The sequence below is a fragment of the Procambarus clarkii genome, chromosome 10 (genome assembly GCF_040958095.1).
Source record: "Procambarus clarkii isolate CNS0578487 chromosome 10, FALCON_Pclarkii_2.0, whole genome shotgun sequence".
Taxonomy (NCBI): Eukaryota; Metazoa; Arthropoda; class Malacostraca; order Decapoda; family Cambaridae; genus Procambarus; species Procambarus clarkii.
Genome location: NC_091159.1, coordinates 2544388 through 2564446, shown reverse-complemented (window position 1 = coordinate 2564446; position 20059 = coordinate 2544388).

Sequence of the window (20059 nt, the reverse complement as noted above, 5' to 3'; positions counted from 1 at the left end):
GTCGTAATATCAAACTGCGAATACTTGCAGAGAGCCAAAATTTGGCTCCAAAATATTGCTCAGGCCTCGAAATTGGGATATTTGGGATATTTTGAAAACTGCAGGGGAGTTTGTGCAAAATGTGACTCACTGCTGCTTTCAATACTTGGCATATGTTGGGTATAAAAAGTCGTAATTTCAATCTGCGAATACGTGCATAGCGCCAGAATTTTGCTCCAAAATATGGTTCAGGCCTCGAAATGGGGATGTTTGGGATATTTTGAAAACTGCAGGGGGGGATTGGGACAAATGTGACCGCACGCCGCGTTCAGTACTGGGCATATGTTGGGTATAAAAAAGTCGTAATTTAAAACTGCGAATACGTGCAGAGAGATAGAATTTGGCTCCAAAATATGGCTCAGGCCTTGAAATTGGAATATTTTGGATATTTCGACAACTGCAGGGGAGTTTTTGCGAAATGGGACTCACTGCCGCTTTCAAGACTTGGCATATGTTGGGTATAAAATATCGTAATTTCAAACTGCGAATACGTGCATAGAGCCAGCATTTGGCTCCAAAATATGTCTCAGGCCTCGAAATTGGGATGTTTGTGATATTTTGAAAACCTGCAGGGAGAGTTTGGAACAAATGTGACCAAACGCCGCTTTCAGTACTTGGGATATGTTTGGTATAAAAAAGTCGTAATTTCAAACTGCGAATACGTGCAGAGAGCCAGAATTTGGCTCCAAAATATGGCTCAGGCCTCAAAATTGGAATATTTGGGATATTTCGAAAACTGCAGGGGAGTTTGTGCGAAATGTGACTCACTGCCGCTTTCAGAACTTGGCATATGTTTGGTATAAAATCTCGTAATTTCAAACCGCGAATACGTGCATAGAACCAGAATTTGGGTCCAAAATATGGCTCAGGCCTCGAAATTGGGATGTTTGGGATATTTTGAAAACTGCAGGGGGGGTTTGGGACAAATGTGACCAAACGCCGCTTTCTGTACTTGGCATATGTTGGGCATAAAAAAGTCGTAATTTCAAACTGCGAATATGTGTAGAGAGCCAGAGTTTGGCTCAAAAATATGGCTTAGGTCTCAAAATTGGGATATTTGGGATATTTCGAAAACTGCAGGTGGGGTTTGGGACAAATGTGACCAAACGCCGCGTTCAGTACTGGGCATATGTTTTGTATAAAAATCGTAATATTAAACTGCGAATACGTGGAGAGAGCCAGAATTTGGCTCTATAATATGGCTCAGGCTTTGATATTGGGATATTTGGGATATTTCGAAAACTGCAGGCGAGTTTGTGCAAAATTTGACTTACTGCCGCTTTCAGGACTTGGCATATGTTGGGTATAAAAAGTCGTAATATCAAACTGCGAATACTTGCAGAGAGCCAAAATTTGGCTCAAAAATATTGCTCTCCTCAAAATTGGGATTTTTGGGATATTTTAAAAACTCCAGGGGGGTTTGGGACCAATATGACCAAACGCCGCTTTCAGAAATTGGCATATGTTGGGTATAAAAAGTCGTAATTTCAAACAACGAATACGTGCAGAGAGCTTGAATTTGGCTCCAAAATATGGCTCAGGGCTCGAAAGTGGGATGTTTGGGATATTTTGAAAACTGCAGGGGAGTTTGTGCAAAATGTGACTCACTGTCGCTTTCAGTACTTGGCATATGTTGGGTATAAAAAGTCGTAATATCAAACTGCGAATACTTGCAGAGAGCCAAAATTTGGCTCCAAAATATTGCTCAGGCCTCGAAATTGGGATATTTGGGATATTTTGAAAACTGCAGGGGAGTTTGTGCAAAATGTGACTCACTGCTGTTTCAGTACTTGGCATATGTTGGGTATAAAAAGTCGTAATTTCAATCTGCGAATACGTGCATAGAGCCAGAATTTTGCTCGAAAATATGGCTTAGGCCTCGAAATGGGGATGTTTGGGTTATTTTGAAAACTGCAGGGGGGGTTTGGGACAAATGTGACCACACGCCGCGTTCAGTACTGGGCATATGTTGGGTATAAAAAATTCGTAATTTCAAACTGCGAATACGTGCAGAGAGCCAGAATTTGGCTCCAAAATATGGCTCAGGCCTCGAAATTGGGATATTTTGGATATATCGAAAACTGCAGGGGAGTTTGTGCGAAATGGGACTCACTGCCGCTTTCAAGACTTGGCATATGTTGGGTATAAAATGTCGTAATTTCAAACCGTGAATACGTGCATAGAGCCAGAATTTGGCTCCAAAATATGGCTCAGGCCTCGAAATTGGGATGTTTGTGATATTTTGAAAACTGCAGGGAGCGTTTGGGACAAATGTGACCAAACGCCGCTTTCAGTACTTGGTATATGTTGGGTATAAAAAAGTCGTAATTTCAAACTGCGAATACGTGCAGAGAGCTAGAACTTGGCTCGAAAATATGGCTTAGGCCTCGAAATTGGGATGTTTGGGATATTTCGAAAACTTTAGTTTCAAACTTTAAACTTTAAACTTCAAACTTCAAACTTTAAAACTTTAATTTCAAACTGCGAATACGTGCAGTGAGCAAGAATTTGGCTCCAAAATATGGCTCTGGCGTCGAAATTGGGATATTTTGAAAACTGCAGGGGAGTTTGTGCAAAATGTGACTCACTGCTTCTTTGAGTACTTGGCATATGTTGGGTATAAAAATCGCAATATCAAACTGCGAATACGTGCAGAGAGCCAGAATTTGGCTCCAAAATATGGCTGAGGCCTCGATTTTGTGAGGTTGGGGATATTTTGAAAACTGCAGGGAGGTTTGGGACTAATGTAACCAAACGCCGCTTTTAGTACTTGGCATATGTTGGGTATAAAAAGTCGTAATTTCAAACTGCGAATACGTGCAGAGAGCCAGAATTTGGCTCCAAAATATGGCTCAGGCCTCGAAATTAGGATATTTGGGATATTTCGAAAACTGCAGGGGAGTTTGTGCAAAATGTTACTAACTGCCGCTTTCAGGACTTAGTATATGTTGGGTATAAAAAATTCGTAATTTCAAACTGCGACTACGTGCAGAGAGCCAGAATTTGGCTCCAAATTATGGCTCAGGCCTTGATATTGGGATGTTTAGGATATTTTGAAAACTGCAGGGAGGTTTGGGACAAATGTGATCAAACGCCACTTTCAGTACTTGGCACATGTTGGGTATAAAAAGTCGTAATTTCAAACTGCGAATACGTGCAGAGAGCCAGAATTTGGCTCCAAATTATGGCTCAGGCCTCGAAATTGGGATGTTTGGGATATTTTGAAAACTGCAGGGGGGGTTTGGGACAAATGTGACCAAACGCCGCTTTCTGTACTTGGCATATGTTGGGCATAAAAAAGTCGTAATTTCAAACTGCGAATATGTGTAGAGAGCCAGAGTTTGGCTCAAAAAAATGGCTTAGGTCTCAAAATTGGGATATTTGGGATATTTCGAAAACTGCAGGGGAGTTTGTGCGAAATGTGACTCACTGCCGCTTTCAGGACTTGGCATATGTTGGGTAAAAAATGTCGTAATTTCAAACTGCGAATACGTGCATAGAGCCAGATTTTTGCTCCAAAATATGGCTCAGGCCTCGAAATTGGGATGTTTGGGATATTTTGAAAACTGCAGGTGGGGTTTGGGACAAATGTGACCAAACGCCGCGTTCAGTACTGGGCATATGTTTTGTATAAAAATCGTAATATTAAACTGCGAATACGTGGAGAGAGCCAGAATTTGGCTCTATAATATGGCTCAGGCTTTGATATTGGGATATTTGGGATATTTCGAAAACTGCAGGCGAGTTTGTGCAAAATTTGACTTACTGCCGCTTTCAGGACTTGGCATATGTTGGGTATAAAAAGTCGTAATATCAAACTGCGAATACTTGCAGAGAGCCAAAATTTGGCTCAAAAATATTGCTCTCCTCGAAATTGGGATTTTTGGGATATTTTAAAAACTCCAGGGGGGTTTGGGACCAATATGACCAAACGCCGCTTTCAGAACTTGGCATATGTTGGGTATAAAAAGTCGTAATTTCAAACAACGAATACGTGCAGAGAGCTTGAATTTGGCTCCAAAATACGGCTCAGGGCTCGAAAGTGGGATGTTTGGGATATTTTGAAAACTGCAGGGGAGTTTGTGCAAAATGTTACTAACTGCCGCTTTCAGGACTTAGTATATGTTGGGTATAAAAAATTCGTAATTTCAAACTGCGACTACGTGCAGAGAGCCAGAATTTGGCTCCAAATTATGGCTCAGGCCTTGATATTGGGATGTTTAGGATATTTTGAAAACTGCAGGGAGGTTTGGGACAAATGTGATCAAACGCCACTTTCAGTACTTGGCACATGTTGGGTATAAAAAGTCGTAATTTCAAACTGCGAATACGTGCAGAGAGCCAGAATTTGGCTCCAAATTATGGCTCAGGCCTCAAAATAGGGATATTTGGTATATTTCGAAAACTGCAGTGGAGTTTGTGCGAAATGTGACTCACTGCCGCTTTCAGGACTTGGCATATGTTGGGTATAAAATGTCGTAATTTCAAACCACGAATACGTGCATAGAGCCAGAATTTGGCTCCAAAATTTGGCTTAGGCCTCGAAATAGGGATGTTTGGGATATTTTGAAAATTACAGGGGGGGGGGGGGGGTTTGGGACAAATGTGACCAAATGCCGCGTTCAGTACTTGGCATATGTTGGGTATAAAAAAGTCGTAATTTCAAAATGCGAATACGTGCAGAGAGCCAGCATTTGGCTCCAAAATATTGCTCAGTCATCGAAATTGGGATGTTTGGGATATTTTGAAAACTGCAGGGGGGTTTGGGACGAATTTGACAAAACGCTGCTTTCAGAACTTGGCATATGTTGGGTATAAAAAGTCGTAATTTCAAACTGCGAATACGTGCAGAGAGCTTGAATTTGGCTCCAAAATATGGCTCAAGCCTCGAAAGTGGCATGCTTGGGATATTTTGAAAAATGCAGGGGAGTTTGTGCAAAATGTGACTCACTGCTGCTCTCAGTACTTGGCATATGTTGGGTATAAAAAGTCGAAATTTCAAACTGCGAATACGTGCAGAGAGCCAGAATTTGGCTCCAAAATATGGCTCAGGTGTCGAAATTTAGATATTTGGGATATTTCGAAAACTGCAAGGGAGTTTGTGCAAAACGTGACTCACTGCCTCTTTCAAGACTTGGCATATGTTTGAATAAAGTCGTAATTTCAAACTGCGAATACGTGCAGAGAGCCAGAATTTGGCTCCAAAATATGGCTCAGGCGTCGAAATTGGGATGTTAGAGATATTTTGAAAACTGCAGTGAGATTTTGTGACATATATGACCAAACGTCGCTTTCAGTACTTGGCATATGTTGGGTATATAAAGTCGTAATTTCAAACTGAGAATATGTGCAGAGAGCCAGAATTTGGCTCCAACATATGGATCAGGCCTCAAAATTGGGATATTTGGGATATTTTGAAAACTGCAGGGGAGTTTGTGTGAAATGTGACTCACTGCCACTTTCAGGACTTGGCATATGTTGCGTATAAAATGTCGTAATTTCAAACCGCGAATACGTGCATAGAGCCAGAATTTGGCTCCATAATATTGCTCAGGCCTCGAAATTGGGATGTTTGGGATATTTTGAAAACTGCAGGGGGGGTTTGGGACAAATGTGACCAAACGCCTCTTTCAATACTTGGCATATATTGGGCATAAAAAAAGTCGTTATTTCAAACTGCGAATACGTGCAGAAAACCAAAATTTGCCTCCCAAATATTGCTCAGGCCTCGAAATTGGGATATTTGGGATATTTTGAAAACTGCAGTGCAGTTTGTGCGAAATGTGACTCACTGCCGCTTTCAGGACACGGCATATGTTGGGTATAAAATCTCGTAATTTCAAACCGCGAATACGTGCATAGAGCCAGAATTTGGCTCCAAAATGTGGCTCAGGCCTCGATATTGTGTTGTTTGGGATATTTTGAAAACTGCAAGGGGGGTTTGGGACAAATGAAACCAAACGCCGCATTCAGTACTTGGCATATGTTGGGTGTAAAAAATTCGCAATTTCAAACTGCGAATACCTGCAGAGAGCCAGAATTTGGCTCCAAAATAAGGCTCAGGCCTCGAAATTGCGATATTTAGGATATTTCGAAAACTGCAGGGAAGTTTGTGCAAAATGTGACTCACTGCCGCTCTCAGGTCTTGGCATATGTTGGGTATAAAAAGTCGTAATTTCAAACTGGGAATACGTGCATAGAGCCAGAATTTGGCTCTAAAATATGGCTCAGGCCACGAAATTAGGATGTTTGGGATATTTTGAAAACTGCAGGGAGGTTTGGGACAAATGTGATTTAACGCCACTTTCAGTACTTGGCAAATGTTGGGTATAAAAAGTCGTAATTTCAATCTGCGAATACGTGAAGAGAGCAAATATTTGGTTCCAAAATATGGCTCAGGCCTCGAAATTGGGATGTTTGGGATATTTTGAAAACTGCAGGGGAGTTTGTGCAAAATGTGATTCACTGCCACTTTCAGTACTTGGCATATGTTGGGTATAAAAAGTCGTAATATCAAACTGTGAATATGTGCAGAGATCCAGACGTTGACTCCAAAATATGGCTCGGACCTCGATATTGGGATGTTTGGGATATTTTGAAAACTGCAGGGAGGTTTGGGAGAAATGTGACAAAACTCAGCTTTCAGTACTTCGCATATTTTGGGTATAAAAAAGTCGTAATTTCAAACTGCGAATGCGTGTTAGAGCCAAAATTTGGCTCCAAAATATAGCTTAGGCCTCAAAATTGGGATATTTGGGATATTTCGAAAACTACAGGGGAGTTTGTGCAAAATGTGACTCACTGCCGCTTTCAAGACTTGGCATATGTTGGGTATAAAATGGCGTAATTTCAAACCGCGAATACGTGCATAGAGCAAGAATTTGGCTCCAAAATATGGCTCAGGCCTCGAAATTGGGATGTTTGGGATATTTTGAAAACTGCAGGGGGGGTTTGGGACAAATGTTACCAAACGCCACATTCAGTACTTGGCATATATTGGGTATAAAAAAGTCGTAATTTCAAACTGCGAATACGTGCAGAGAGCCAGAGTTTGGCTCCAAAATATGGCTCAGGCCTCGAAATTGGGATGTTTGGGATATTTCGAAAACTGCAGGGGAGTTTGTGCAAAATTTGACTCACTGCCGCTTTCATGACTTGGCATATGTTGGGTATAAAAAGGTAATTTTAAACTGCGAATACGTGCATAGAGCTAGAATTTGGCTCAAAAATATTGCTCTGTCCTCGAAATTGGGATGTTTGGGATATCTTGAAAACTCCTGGGGGGTTTGGGACCAATATGACCAAACGCCGCTTTCAGAACTTGGCAAATGTTTGGTTTAAAAATTCGTAATTTCAAAGTGCGAATACGTGCAGAGAGCCAGAATTTGGCTCCAAAATATGGCTCAGGCCTCGAAATTGGGATGTTTGGGATATTTTGAAAACTGCAGGGGGGTTTGTGCAAAATGTGACTCAATGCCGCTCTCAGGTCTTGGCATATGTTGGGTATAAAAACCCTTAATTTCAAACTGCGAATACGTGCATAGAGCCAGAATTTGGCTCCAAAATATGCCTCAGTCCTCGAAATTGGGATGTTTGGGATATTTTGAAAACTGCAGGGGGGTTTGGGACAAATATGACCAAACGCCGCTTTCAGAACTTGGCAAATGTTTGGTTTAAAAATTCGTAATTTCAAAGTGCGAATACGTGCAGAGAGCCAGAATTTGGCTCCAAAATATGGCTAAGGCCTCGAAATTGGGATGTTTGGGATATTTTGAAAACTGCAGGGGGGTTTGGGACAAATGTGACCAAATAACGTTTTCATACTTGGCATATGTTGGGTATAAAAAGTCGAAATTTCAAACAGCGAATACGTGCAAAGAGCCAGAATTTGGCTCCAAAATATGGCTCAGGCCTCGAAATTGGGATATTTGGGATATTTTGAAAACTGAATGGGAGTTTGTGCAAAATGTGACTAACTACCGCTTTCATTACTTGGCATATATTGGGTATAAAAAATCGTAATTTCAAACTGCAAATACGTGCAGAGAGCCAGAATTTGGCTCCAAAATGTGAATCAGGCCTTAAAATTGGGATGTTTGGGATATTTTGAAAACTGCAGGGGGGATTGCATAAAATGTTACCAAACGCCGCTTTCAGGACTTAGCATATGTTGGGTATAAAAAAGTCGCAATTTTTAACTGCGAATACGTGCAGAGAGCCAGAATTGTGCTCCAGAATGTGCCTTATGCCTCGAAATTGGGATGTTTGGGATATTTTGAAAACTGCAGTTGAGTTTGTGCGAAATGTGACTCACTGCCGCTTTCAAGACTTGGCATATGATAGGTATCAAATGTTATTTCAAACCGCGAATACGTGCATAGAGCCAGAATTTGGCTCCAAAATTTGGCTCAGACCTCGAAATTGGGATGTTTGGGATATTTTGATAACTGCATTGGGGGTTTGGGACAAATGTGACCAAACGCCGCTTTCAGTACTTGGCATATGTTGGGCATAAAAAAGTCGTAATTTAAAACTGCGAATACGTGCAGAGAGCCAGAATTTGGCTCCAAAATATGGTTTAGGCCTCGAAATTGGGATGTTTGGGATACTTTGAAAACTGCAGGATAGTTTGTGCAAAATGTGACTCACTGCTGCTTTCAGTACTTAGCATATGATGGGTATAAAAATCGTAATATCAAACTTCGAATACTTGCAGAGAGCAAAAATTTGGTTCCAAAAAAAGACACAGGCCTCGAAATTGGGATATTGGGGATATTTTGAAAACTGCAGGGGAGTTTGTGCAAAATGTGACTCACTGCCGCTTTCAGGACTTAGCATATGTTTGGTTTAAAAATTCGTAATTTCAAAGTGCGAATACGTGCATAGAGCCAGAATTTGGCTCGAAAATATGGCTCAGGTCTCGAAATTGGGATGTTTGGGATATTTTGAAAACTGCAGGGAGGTTTGGGACAAATGTGATTTAACGCCACTTTCAGTACTTGGCATATGTTGGGTATAAAAAGTCGTAATTTCAATCTGCGAATACGTGCAGAGAGCAAAAATTTGGTTCCAAAATATGGCTCAGGCCTCGAAATTGGGATGTTTGGGATATTTTGAAAATTGCAGGGGAGTTTGTGCAAAATGTGACTCACTGCCACTTTCAGTACTTGGCATATGTTGGGTATAAAAAGTCGTAATATCAAACTGTGAATATGTGCAGAGATCCAGACGTTGACTCCAAAATATGGCTCGGACCTCGATATTGGGATGTTTGGGATATTTTGAAAACTGCAGGGAGGTTTGGGAGAAATGTGACAAAACGCAGCTTTCAGTACTTCGCATATTTTGGGTATAAAAAAGTCGTAATTTCAAACTGCGAATACGTGGAGAGAGCCAAAATTTGGCTCCAAAATATGGCTCAGGCCTCAAAATTGGGATATTTGGGATATTTCGAAAACTGCAGGGGAGTTTGTGCGAAATGTGACTCACTGCTGCCTTTAGGGCTTGGCATATGTTGGGTAAAAAATGTCGTAATTTCAAACCGCGAATACGTGCATAGAGCCAGAATTTTGCTCCAAAATATGGCTCAGGCCTCGAAATTGGGATGTTTGGGATATTTTGAAAACTGCAGGGGGGGTTTGGGACAAATGTGACCAAACGCCGCTTTCTGTACTTGGCATATGTTGGGCATAAAAAAGTCGTAATTTCAAACTGCGAATATGTGTAGAGAGCCAGAATTTGGCTCAAAAATATGGCTTAGGCCTCAAAATTGGGATATTTGGGATATTTCGAAAACTGCAGGGGAGTTTGTGCGAAATGTGACTCACTGCCGCTTTCAGAACTTGGCATATGTTTGGTATAAAATCTCGTAATTTCAAACCGCGAATACGTGCATAGAGCCAGAATTTGGGTCTAAAATATGGCTCAGGCCTCGAAATTGGGATGTTTGGGATATTTTGAAAACTGCAAGGGGGGTTTGGGACAAATGTGACCGAACGCCGCTTTCAGTACTTGGCATGTGTTGGGCATAAAAAAGTCGTATTTTCAAACTGCGAATACGTGCAGAGAACCAGAATTTGGCTCGAAAATATTGCTCAGTCCTCGAAAATGGGATATTTGGGATATTTCGAAAACTGTAGGGGAGTTTGTGCGAAATGTGACTCACTGCCGCTTTCAGTACTTGGCATATGTTGGGTATAAAAATCGTAATACTAAACTGCGAATACGTGGAGAGAGCCAGAATTTGGCTCCAAAATATGGCTCAGGCGTCGAAATTGTGATATTTTGGATATTTCGAAAACTGCAAGGGAGTTTGTGCAAAAGGTGATTCACTGCCGCTTTCAGGAATTGGCATATGTTGGGTATAAAAAGTCGTAATTTCAATCTGCGAATACGTGCATATAGCCAGAATTTGGCTCCAAAATATGGCTCAGGCCTCGAAATTGGGATGTTTAGGATATTTTTAAAACTGCAGGGAGGTTTGACACAAATGCGACCAAACGCCACTTTCAGTACTTGGCATATGTTGGGTATAAAAAGTCGTAATTTCAAACTGCGAATATGTGCAGAGAGCCAGAATTTGGCTCAAAAATATGGCTCAGGCCTCAAAATTGGGATATTTGGGATATTTCGAAAAATGCAGGGGAGTTTGTGCGAAATGTGACTCACTGCCGCTTTCAGGACTTGGCATATGTTGGGTAAAAAATGTCGTAATTTCAAACTGCGAATACGTGCATAGAACCAGAATTTTGCTACAAAATATGGCTCAGGCCTCGAAATTGGGATGTTTGGGATATTATGAAAACTGCAGGTGGGGTTTGGGACAAATGTGACCAAACGCCGCGTTCAGTACTGGGCATATGTTGGGTATAAAAATCGTAATATTAAACTGCGAATACGTGGAGAGAGCCAGAATTTGGCTCTATGATATGGCTCAGGCTTTGATATTGGGATATTTGGGATATTTCGAAAACTGCAGGCGAGTTTGTGCAAAATTTGACTTTCTGCCGCTTTCAGGACTTGGCATATGTTGGGTATAAAAATTCGTAATTTCAAACTGCGAATACGTGCATAGAGCCAGAATTTGGCTCAAAAATATTGCTCTGTCTTCGAAATTGGGATTTTTGGGATATTTTAAAAACTCCAAGGGGGTTTGGGACCAATATGACCAAACGCCGCTTTCAGAGCTTGGCATATGTTGGGTATAAAAAGTCGTAATTTCAAACAGCGAATGCGTGCATAGAGCCAGAATTTTGCTCCAAAATATGGTTCAGGCCTCGAAATGGGGATGTTTGGGATATTTTGAAAACTGCAGGGGGGGGTTTGGGACAAATGTGACCACACGCCGCGTTCAGTACTGGGCATATGTTGGGTATAAAAAAGTCGTAATTTCAAACTGCGAATACGTGCAGAGAGCCAGAATTTTGCTCCAAAATATGGCTCAGGCCTCAAAATTGGAATATTTGGGATATTTCGAAAACTGCAGGGGAGTTTGTGCGAAATGTGACTCACTGCCGCTTTCAGAACTTGGCATATGTTTCGTATAAAATCTCGTAATTTCAAACCGTGAATACGTGCATAGAGCCAGAATTTGGCTCCAAAATATGGCTCAGGCCTCGAAATTGGGATGTTTGTGATATTTTGAAAACTGCAGGGAGGGTTTGGGACAAATGTGACCAAACGCCGCTTTCTGTACTTGGCATATGTTGGGCATAAAAAAGTCGTAATTTCAAACTGCTAATATGTGTAGAGAGCCAGAATTTGGCTCAAAAATATGGCTCAGGCCTCAAAATTGGAATATTTGGGATATTTCGAAAACTGCAGGGGAGTTTGTGCGAAATGTGACTCACTGCCGCTTTCAGGACTTGGCATATGTTGGGTAAAAAATGTCGTAATTTCAAACTGCAAATGCGTGCATAGAGCCAGAATTTTGCTCCAAAATATGGCTCAGGCCTCGAAATTGTTATGTTTGGGATATTTTGAAAACTGCAGGTGGGGTTTGGGACAAATGTGACCAAACGCCGCGTTCAGTACTGGGCATATGTTGGGTATAAAAATAGTAATATTAAACTGCGAATACGTGGAGAGAGCCAGAATTTGGCTCCATAATATGGCTCAGACCTTGATATTGGGATATTTGGGATATTTCGAAAACTGCAGGGGAATTTGTGCAAAATTTGACTTACTGCTGCTTTCAGGACTTGGCATGTGTTGGGTATAAAAAGTCGTAATATCATACTGCGAATACTTGCAGAGAGCCAAAATTTGGCTCAAAAATATTGCTCTCCTCGAAATTGTGATTTTTGGGATATTTTAAAAACTCCAGGGGGGTTTGGGACCAATATGACCAAACGCCGCTTTCAGAACTTGGCATATGTTGGGTATAAAAAGTCGTAATTTCAAACAGCGAATACGTGCAGAGAGCTTGAATTTGGCTCCAAAAAATGGCTCAGGGCTCGAAAGTGGGATGTTTGGGATATTTTGAAAACTGCAGGGGAGTTTGTGCAAAATGTGACTCACTGCCGCTTTCAGAACTTGGCATATGTTTGGTATAAAATCTCGTAATTTCAAACCGCGAATACCTGCAAAGAGCCAGAATTTGGGTCCAAAATATGACTCAGGCCTCGAAATTGGGATATTTGGGATATTTTGAAAACTGCAGGGGGGGGTTTGGGACAAATGTGACCACACGCCGCGTTCAGTACTGGGCATATGTTGGGTATAAAAATAGTAATATTAAACTGCGAATACGTGGAGAGAGCCAGAATTTGGCTCCATAATATGGCTCAGGCCTTGATATTGGGATATTTGGGATATTTCGAAAACTGCAGGGGATTTTGTGCAAAATGTGACTCACTGCTGCTTTCAGTACTTGGCATATGTTGGGTATAAAAATCGCAATATCAAACTGCGAATACGTGCAGAGAGCAAGAATTTGGCTCTAAAATATGGCTAAGGCCTCGATTTTGTGAGGTTTGGGATATTTTGAAAACTGCAGGGAGGTTTGGGACTAATGTAACCAAACGCCGCTTTCAGTACTTGGCATATGTTGGGTATAAAAAGTCGTAATTTCAAACTGCGAATACGTGCAGAGAGCCAGAATTTGGCTCCAAAATATGGCTCAGGCCTCGAAATTAGGATATTTGGGATATTTCGAAAACTGCAGGGGAGTTTGTGCAAAATGTTACTAACTGCCGCTTTCAGGACTTAGTATATGTTGGGTATAAAAAATTCGTAATTTCAAACTGCGACTACGTGCAGAGAGCCAGAATTAGGCTCCAAATTATGGCTCAAGCCTCGATATTGGGATGTTTAGGATATTTTGAAAACTTCAGGGAGGTTTGGGACAAATGTGATCAAACGCCACTTTCAGTACTTGGTATATGTTGGGTATAAAAAAGTCGTAATTTAAAACTGCGAATACGTGCAGAGAGCCAGAACTTGGCTCGAAAATATGGCTTAGGCCTCGAAATTGGGATGTTTGGGATATTTCGAAAACTGCAGGGGATTTTGTGCAAAATGTGACTCACTGCTGCTTTCAGTACTTGGCATATGTTGGGTATAAAAATCGCAATATCAAACTGCGAATACGTGCAGAGAGCAAGAATTTGGCTCCAAAATATGGCTAAGGCCTCGATTTTGTGAGGTTTGGGATATTTTGAAAACTGCAGGGAGATTTGGGACTAATGTAACCAAACGCCGCTTTCAGTACTTGGCATATGTTGGGTATAAAAAGTCGTAATTTCAAACTGCGAATACGTGCAGAGAGCCAGAATTTGGCTCCAAAATATGGCTCAGGCCTCGAAATTAAGATATTTTGGATATTTCGAAAACTGCAGGGGAGTTTGTGCGAAATGTGACTCACTGCCGCTTTCAGGACTTGGCATATGTTGGGTATAAAATGTCGTAATTTCAAACCACGAATACGTGCATAGAGCCAGAATTTGGCTCCAAAATTTGGCTTAGGCCTCGAAATAGGGATGTTTGGGATATTTTGAAAATTACAGGGGGGGGGGGGGTTGGGACAAATGTGACCAAATGCCGCGTTCAGTACTTGGCATATGTTGGGTATAAAAAAGTCGTAATTTCAAACTGCGAATACTTGCAGAGAGCCAGCATTTGGCTCAAAAATATTGCTCAGTCATCGAAATTGGGATGTTTGGGATATTTTGAAAACTGCAGGGGGGTTTGGGACAAATTTGACAAAACGCCGCTTTCAGAACTTGGCATATGTTGCGTATAAAAAGTCGTAATTTCAAACTTCGAATACGTGCAGAGAGCTTGAATTTCGCTCCAAAATATGGCTCAAGCCTCGAAAGTGGCATGCTTAGGATATTTTGAAAAATGCAGGGGAGTTTGTGCAAAATGTGACTCACTGCTGCTCCCAGTACTTGGCATATGTTGGGTATAAAAAGTCGTAATTTCAAACTGCGAATACGTGCAGTGAGCAAGAATTTGGCTCCAAAATATGGCTCTGGCGTCGAAATTGGGATATTTGGGATATTTTGAAAACTGCAGGGGAGTTTGTGCTAAATGTGACTCACTGCTGCTTTCAGTACTTGGCATATGTTGGGTATAAAAAGTCGAAATTTCAAACTGCGAATACGTGCAGAGAGCCAGAATTTGGCTCCAAAATATGGCTCAGGTGTCGAAATTTAGATATTTGGGATATTTCGAAAACTGCAAGGGAGTTTGTGCAAAACGTGACTCACTGCCTCTTTCAAGACTTGGCATATGTTTGAATAAAGTCGTAATTTCAAACTGCGAATACGTGCAGAATATGGCTCAGGCGTCGAAATTGGGATGTTTGAGATATTTTGAAAACTGCAGTGAGGTTTTGGGACAAATATGACCAAACGTCGCTTTCAGTACTTGACATATGTTGGGTATATAAAGTCGTAATTTCAAACTGAGAATATGTGCAGAGAGCCAGAATTTGGCTCCAACATATGGATCAGGCCTCAAAATTGGGATATTTGGGATATTTTGAAAACTGCAGGGGAGTTTGCGTGAAATGTGACTCACTGCCACTTTCAGGACTTGGCATATGTTGCGTATAAAATGTCGTAATTTCAAACCGCGAATACGTGCAAAGAGCCAGAATTTGGCTCCATAATATTGTTCAGGCCTCGAAATTGGATTGTTTGGGATATTTTGAAAACTGCAGGGGGGGTTTGGGACAAATGTGACCAAACGCCTCTTTCAATACTTGCCATATATTGGGCATAAAAAAAGTCGTTATTTCAAACTGCGAATACGTGCAGAAAGCCAAAATTTGCCTCCCAAATATTGCTCAGGCCTCGAAATTGGGATATTTGGGATATTTTGAAAACTGCAGTGCAGTTTGTGCGAAATGTGACTCACTGCCGCTTTCAGGACACGGCATATGTTGGGTAAAAAATCTCGTAATTTCAAACCGCGAATACGTGCATAGAGCCAGAATTTGGCTCCAAAATGTGGCTCAGGCCTCGATATTGTGTTGTTTGGGATATTTTGAAAACTGCAGGTGGGTTTGGGACAAATGAAACCAAACGCCGCATTCAGTACTTGGGATATGTTGGGTGTAAAAAATTCGCAATTTCAAACTGCGAATACCTGCAGAGAGCCAGAATTTGGCTCCAAAATATGGCTCAGGCCTCGAAATTGCGATATTTAGGATATTTCGAAAACTGCAGGGGAGTTTGTGCAAAATGTGACTCACTGCCGCTTTCAGGTCTTGGCATATGTTGGGTATAAAAAGTCGTAATTTCAAACTGGGATTACGTGCATAGAGCCAGAATTTGGCTCTAAAATATGGCTCAGGCCACGAAATTAGGATGTTTGGGATATTTTGAAAACTGCAGGGAGGTTTGGGACAAATATGACCAAACGCCGCTTTCAGTACTTGGCATATGTTGGGTATATAAAGTCGTAATTTCAAACTGCGAATACGTGCAGAGAGCCAGAATTTGGCTCCAAAATATGGCTCAGGCCTCGAAATTAGGTTGTTTGGGATATTTTGAAAACTGCAGGGAGATTTGGGATACATGTGACCAAACGCCGCTTTCAGTACTTGGCATATGTTGGGTATAAAAAGTCGTAATTTCAAACTGCGAATACGTGCAGAGACCCAGAATTTGGCTCCAAATTATGGCTCAGGCCTCGAAATTGGGATATTTGGGATATTTCGAAAACTGCATGGGAGTTTGTTCAAAATGTGACTCAAGGCCACTTTCAGGACTTGGCATATGTTGGGTATAAAAATCGTAATTTCAAACTGCGAATACGTGCAGAGAGCCAGAATTTGATCCAAAATATGGCTCAGGCCTCGAAATTGAGATATTTGGGATATTTCGAAAACTGCAGGGGTGTTTGTGCAAAATGTGACTCACTGCCGCTTTCAGGACTTGGCATATGTTGGGTATAAAAAGTCGTAATTTCAAACTGCGAATACGTGCATAGAGCCAGAATTTGGCTCCAAAATATTGCTCAGTCCTCGAAAATAGCATGTTTGGGATATTTCGAAAACTGCAGGGGGGTTTGGGACAAATTTGACCAAACGCCGCTTTCAGAACTTGGCATATGTTGGGTATACAAAGTCGTAATTTTAAACTGCGAATACGTGCAGAGAGCTTGAATTTGGCTTCTAAATATGGCTCAGGCCTCGAAAGTGGGATGTTTGGGATATTTTGAAAACTGCAGGGGAGTTTGTGCAAAATGTGACTCACTGCTGCTTTCAGTACTAGGCATATGTTGGGTATAAAAAAATCGTAATTTCAAACTGCAAATACGTGCAGAGAGCCAGAATTTGGCTCCAAAATATTGCTCAGGCCTCGAAATTGGGATATTTGGGATATTTTGAAAACTGCAGGGGAGTTTGTGCAAAATGTGACTCACTGCTGCTTTCAGTACTAGGCATATGTTGGGTATAAAAAATTCGTAATTTCAAACTGCGAATACGTGCAGAGAGCCAGAATTTGGCTCCAAAATATGGCTCAGGCCTCGATATTAGGATGTTTAGGATATTTTGAAAACTGCAGGGAGGTTTGGGACAAATGTGATCAAACGCCACTTTCAGTACTTGGCATATGTTGGGTATAAAAAGTCGTAATTTCAAACTGCGAATACGTGCAGAGAGCCAGAATTTGGCTCCAAATTATGGCTCAGGCCTCAAAATAGGGATATTTGGTATATTTCGAAAACTGCAGTGGAGTTTGTGCGAAATGTGACTCACTGCCGCTTTCAGGACTTGGAATATGTTGGGTATAAAATGTCGTAATTTCAAACCACGAATACGTGCATAGAGCCAGAATTTGACTCCAAAATTTGGCTTAGGCCTCGAAATAGGGATGTTTGGGATATTTTGAAAATTACAGGGGGGGGGGGGTTTGTAACAAATGTGACCAAATGCCGCGTTCAGTACTTCGCATATGTTGGGTATAAAAAAGTCGTAATTTCAAACTGCGAATACGTGCAGAGAGCTTGAATTTGGCTCCAAAATATGGCTCAAGCCTCGAAAGTGCCATGCTTGGGATATTTTGAAAAATGCAGGGGAGTTTGTGCAAAATGTGACTCACTGCTGCTCTCAGTACTTGGCATATGTTTAGTATAAAAAGTCGTAATTTCAAACCGCGAATACGTGCATAGAGCCAGAATTTGGCTCCATAATATTGCTCAGGCCTCAAAATTGGGATGTTTGGGATATTTTGAAAACTGCAGGGGGGGTTTGGGACAAATGTGACCAAACGCCTCTTTCAAAACTTGGCAAATATTGGGCATAAAAAAGTCGTTATTTCAAACTGCGAATACGTGCAGAAAGCCAGAATTTGGCTCCCAAATATTGCTCAGGCCTCGAAATTGGGATATTTGGGATATTTTGAAAACTGCAGGGAGATTTGGGACACATGTGACCAAACGCCGCTTTCAGTACTTGGCATATGTTGGGTATAAAAAGTCGTAATTTAAAACTGCGAATACGTGCAGAGAGCCAGAATTTGGCTCCAAAATATGGCTCAGGTGTCGAAATTGGGATATTTGGGATATTTCGAAAACTGGAAAGGAGTTTGTGCAAAATGTGACTCACTGCCGCTTTCAGGATTTGGCATATGTTGGGTATAAAAAGTCGTATTTTCAAACTTCGAATACGTGCATAGAGCCAGAATTTGGCTCCAAAATATTGGTCAGTACTCGAAATTGGGATGTTTCGGATATTTTGAAAACCTCAGGGTTCTTTGAGACAAATATGACCAAAAGCCGCTTTCAGAACTTGGCATATGTTGGGTATAAAAATTCGTAATTTCAAACTGCGAATACGTGCAGAGAGCCAGAATTTGACTCCAAAATATGGCTCAGGCCTCGTAATTAAGATATTTGGGATATTTTGAAAACTGCAGGGGAGTTTGTGCAAAATGTGACTCGCTGCTGCTTTCAGTACTTTGCATATGTTGGGTATATAAAATTCGTAATTTCAAACTGCGAATACGTGCATAGAGCCAGAATTTGGCTCCAAAATATTGCTCAGCCCTCGAAATTGGGATGTTTGGGATATTTTGAAAACTGCAGGGGGGGTTTGGGACAAATATGACCTAACGCCGCATTCAGAACTTGGCATATGTTGGGTATAAAAAGTCGTAATTTCAAAATGCTAATACGTGCAGAGAGCCAGAATTTGCCTCCAAAATATGGCTCAGGCCTCGAAATTAGGATGTTTGGGATATTTCGAAAACTGCAGGGGAGTTTGTGCAAAATGTGACTCACTGCTGCTTTCAGTACTTGGCATATGTTGGGTATAAAAATGGTAATATCAAAATGCGAATACGTGCAGAGAGCCAGAATTTGGCTCCAAAATATGGCTCAGGCCTCGAAATTGGGATGTTTGGGATATTTCGAAAACTGCAGGGGAGTTTGTGCAAAATGTGACTCACTGCTGCTTTCAGTACTTGGCATATGTTGGGCATAAAAAAGTCGCAATTTCAAACTGCGAATACGTGCAGAGAGCCAGAATTTGGCTCCCAAATATTGCTCAGGCCTCGAAATTAGGATATTTGGGATATTTGGAAAACTGCAGTGCAGTTTGTTCGAAATGTGACTCATTGCCGGTTTCAGGACTTGGCATATGTTGGGTATAAAATGTCGTAATTTCAAACTGCGAATACGTGCATAGAGTCAGAATTTGGCTCCAAAATGTGGCTCAGGCCTCGAAATTGGGATGTTTGGGATATTTTGAAAACTGCAGCGGGGGTTTGGGACATATATTACCAAACGCTGCTTACAGTACTTGGCATATATTGGGTATAAAAAAATCGTAATTTCAAACTGCGAATACGTGCAGAGAGACAGAGTTTGGCTCCAAAATATGGCTCAGGCCTCGAAATTGGGATGTTTGGGATATTTCGAAAACTGCAGGGGAGTTTGTGCAAAATGTGACTCACTGCCACTTTCAATACTTGGCAAATGTTGGGTTTAAAAAGTCGTATTATCAAACGGTGAATTCGTGCAGAAAGCCAAACGTTGGCTCCAAAATATTGCTCAGGTCTCGATATTGAGATGTTTGGGATATTTTGAAAACTGCAGGGAGTTTTGGGACAAATTTGACCAAACACCGCTTTCAATACTTGGCATATGTTGGGTATAAAAAAGTCGAAATTTAAAACTGCGAATACCTGCAGAGAGCCAGAATTTGGCTCCAAAATATGGATATAGGCCTAAAAATTGGGATATTTGGGATATTTCGAAAACTGCAGGGGAGTTTGTGCGAAATGTGACTCACTGCCGCTTTCAGGACTTGGCATATGTTATGTTTAAAATGTCGAAATTTCAAACCGCGAATACGTGCATATAGCCAGAATTTGGATCCTAAATATTGCTCATGCCTCGAGATTGGGATGTTTGGGATAATTTGAAAACTGCAGTGGGGGTTTGGGACAAATGTGACCAAACGCCGCTCTCAGTACTTGGCATATGTTGGGCATAAAAATTCGTAATTTCAAACTGCGAATACGTGCAGAGAGCCAGAATTTGGCTCCAAAATATTGCACAGGCC